Source organism: Coptis chinensis, chromosome 1 (assembly GCF_015680905.1).
Source record: "Coptis chinensis isolate HL-2020 chromosome 1, ASM1568090v1, whole genome shotgun sequence".
In the NCBI taxonomy this organism is placed as follows: domain Eukaryota; kingdom Viridiplantae; phylum Streptophyta; class Magnoliopsida; order Ranunculales; family Ranunculaceae; genus Coptis; species Coptis chinensis.
The window spans coordinates 48,020,765-48,024,680 of record NC_141456.1 but is presented as its reverse complement, the minus strand read 5'-3'; the positions used below and the strand labels follow the sequence as shown (position 1 = coordinate 48,024,680).

At 36.4% G+C, this 3,916-nt stretch overlaps 1 pseudogene across 1 annotated transcript; it reads left to right on the top strand.

The window, feature by feature from the left end:
- The first annotated feature begins 1,263 nt into the window (after positions 1-1,263).
- On the top strand, positions 1,264-2,365 carry LOC147524336 (protein SPIRAL1-like 1; annotated as a pseudogene). The gene is made up of 3 exons (XR_015196934.1): positions 1,264-1,356; positions 1,499-1,777; positions 2,282-2,365. The product of XR_015196934.1 is annotated as a protein SPIRAL1-like 1 (transcript).
- The last annotated feature ends 1,551 nt before the right edge of the window (positions 2,366-3,916 follow it).

Genomic DNA, 3,916 nt, shown 5'->3' with positions numbered 1-3,916 from the left:
TTTTCTCTAGTTACATAATATGAAGACTTTATTATCTCAGACTTGTCATTTTTGAATATCCATTTCCTTCCTTCTTAAACCATCTCCTAATCCTCGCAACACCTAATAAAGACCTCTAGCTCAATTAGGAATAGGTTAGTGTGATAGTAAGTGGCAGATGTGTTTGATCGACTCTGGCTTCCTTGTGTGTCTGTAAGGTAAAGTGTTTGATCAACTTCGGCTTCCATGGCCTTCTTTCTTCTCGCTCTTTGGCTCTCTGTTCTTCTGTGTTTTGGAGAGCTCCCAAACTCTCTGTCTCCGCTGTTTATATATTGGATTCACCCCAAGAGTTTGATTCTAATTAGAAAGTTTGGAGTTCGGTGGAACATATGCGAGCGATTCGAAATTGAATTGCAAACCCAAAGATCGACCTGCTCACGTCTTTTAGGAATTGGATACTGTTTTTCTCCCAAAAAAGAGAATTAGAAAAAAGGGTTTAAGCCCATGGGTGATCAGATGGTGCGGCTTTACTAAAATAGTGGTAGATTAGATATGGTGTGGACTAATTTTTGTAAGGGAATTATAAGAACAGAGAAATGAGAAAGAGTTGGTGATCCAGTGCTCCAAATAGCTAGGTAAATAGCAAGGCGTAAGAAACTAATGGCCTGGTAGGTTGCGGGCTTTAAAGTGTATATGGGCTGGTCTATTTAGGTGCTAAGAAATGGTAGGTACACATGGCCCGGTTTTTAACTAATGGGCCTAAACTTAACTTTGGCCCATATTTCGACAAACAGATCCATTCCTCACTTTGATAGTCACGTGCCTACTAATAAACTTCTAAGTTCTAACTAGCTCACCAGTTTCCACATTCTCCCAAACCATCACATTAATTTCTTGCAAGACCACAAACAATTCCATATTTTTCATTGGTGCATTCTACTTCCTGTTATTCTTTTATATCCTCTTTTCTTTCCTTATCCCAATATTCACAAGCCCAACTAAAGGTAAATAATAACCCAGTAGTTCACCAATACTGTTTCGGGCACCTCCACTGAACTACACAACCCTACCAGGCCAACCAAACCAGGGGAACTAATGCACTGACATCCCGAATCTCGACAGTTTCCACACTTTTAATCATGTTAAGTCCGATTCCTGTAAAATCACCAAAAATATACTAACTGAATCAAATGAATAAATTAAACGAACTAACTAATATAAAATTGAGCGTAAATATATAGCATTTACGTGCTTATCATTTCCTAACCAGGATCCTAATTCTCTAGAGGGAAGTATACATGGTCACTGTTTCTTTCTCAGTTTTGCTCCAGAGGGAATCTCTTTTCTTCTCTCATTTAAGATCCAACACGAATCAAGGTACACAAACACTAGATCTTTGTTCTTAGCATTTCCTTGGATTAGATCCGCATTACAATGTTTGAGTTAATTTAATTTAATTTTTGTTAGATATGTTAATATTGATTTTTGGATCTGTTAATATAGGGAAAAAAGTTTGTAGATTTATTGTTAGAGGAAAATGGGTCGTGGAGTGAGCAGTGGAGGGGGACAAAGTTCTTTGGGTTATTTGTTTGGGAGTGGTGAGGCTCCACCCCCAAAACCCTCAACTCCACTTCCTCAGAGTGAGGCACCAGTACCTGTAACTGCAAAACTTGTTGTTCCTAAGAAGTCTGCTTTGCCACCTGTGGATAATGCTAAGCAGATTCTAGCAGGCATTCAAGGGAGCCAAGCAAATAATTATTTCTGAGCTGATGGCCAGAACACTGGCAATTTTATCACGGTATGCTCTTCATCTCATGCTTTCAGTATCATTCTTATTATATCCATGTCTGGTGGACAATGCATTTATTATATCTATAATTTAGTATGTTCATTAGTCTGTCTCTTTGGTTTCTTAAAGGAAGAACTCATTGTTTTATTTAGATAGAATAGATTGAGTTATTAGTGAGTGGATGGTGTGCAACAAGATCTATTCTTCTAGAAAATCAATTGCAAGGTAGCATGTGGACTTGAGATAGTTAAGTATGGGACAAAAATGTACTGTATCATTGAACAAACATGCAATACCTGCCTGTTTGAAGATAACTAATAGAAAATGTACTCAATGAAGATAACTTATCCAATAAGAAAAAAAAAAGAAAAATATCTGGATAACGCACAAAACGTGTTATACTCTTAAAATCGCTCCTGCTTATCTTAAATTTGCTGCGTTTGAGTTGATTGTGTATTCGCGATATTTACTTATTTGGTTGCACAACTTAGTGATGTTTTTTTCATAATGTAGGACCGACCTTCAACAAAGGTACATGCTACTCTTGGTGGGGGATCTTCCCTTGGTTACCTCTTTGGAGATGGTGGTAGTAAATGAGCCAAATGAGTCTTTTGGTGTTGAACCTGTTTATTATCCTGATTTCATAGATAAAAGTGTTTCATCTTATAATGTAATATATGATCCTATGGCTGTAAAACTGGTGTCATGATTTGCTCGATTTAAGAGGCTTCTGCAGTTAGGTGCAAGAATATTGTTTGCAAGATGCAATGATTATTAGTGGCTCAAGTCCTATTTTCCTTACTGTTGTCTTTTATGTTTCTTGCCAGTCTAATATGAGAAGTTGCATTCGCCGTGCAGCACATTGTGTAACACTAGAAATCAAAAGTCCCCTCTGCTGGGTTTCATGGACCTATAAGCAACCAATGGTACTCCTGAATACAACGTGCACGACGAGCAGCAAACGTGACATTCAATTAGATTGTCTCATATTAATGTGATTCACTTTGAAAGGAAGTCTATGTAGTTCACTGTTTTTATACTTTTAAGCTTTGCGACTTATTTGGGGTTAAAAAAATACCATTTCCATTTATAATATTTTACCGCTTTCAAGAAGTCAGTTGCTTTGGTCTTCAAGTGCATGCCCTACTATAACAGAGCAGTTTGGTATCCGACTGCCCCATGAAGACGCCCTGTGAGAAGGGGTTACCCAGACACAACCTACAGTGAACCAACTTCAGTGTATATTTACAAATAGGCAAATTCCAATTTGAAATGAGTCCATCTGCATATTATGCCAACCTAAAATAGCATGTATTCATCCCAGTCATATAATAAAAAAATGGGAAAAAAAAATTAACTCACAAAAATAATAGCCTCTGCTTCGTGTACAAGTAGTCCATTCTATATTTGAGCATAACAACTTACCATTAACATTTTATGGAGATACACCATTCACTCCCATAAGGAAATAATTAATGTAAATTATGGAGTGAACATTTATAAAGCAAAAATAGTAACCCACAAAATCTTCAAGTCTAGGTAACTTACTATATAGATTATTTTTCTTTACACACATAATCCTTCTACTAACCAAATTTAGGGGAAATACACCCTTCAATCCCGTTGACACAACTGTAATTGATACAAATGGGGTGAGCAAATATTTTAATTATGAATACATGGAAACTAAAACAACAACAAATTATTTAGCATTAAACGATTACAGTAACAAGCATCCAATAATCCAATAGAAAACCAAACATTTCACTCACATTACAATCAAGTTTATTACATTCCATTATTTCTTTACACCAAATATCTTTAGTTAAATAATGCACTCTCTCCTCTAATTGGCACATAATGCTCTATTTTAAGAATGGATGATCTTTGCAAAGTACCCGGAGAATCAAACAAAAAAGTTCTTGCTAAGCACGAAGCAACACCTGCCATGGGCTCCTCGGGTAATCATGCAGCCTTAACATTGTACGACTACAATAGCGAAGCACATCTATAGCTTACTGTCAAGATTGGAAATACCAATAGAACAAATGTCTCGATAGAACCAGAATGTGTGTGTGGTTTTCTTAACAATTCACAGTGCATGGAGAGCATTGATTAACTGACTTTTAAAATTTCTAATATTACTAA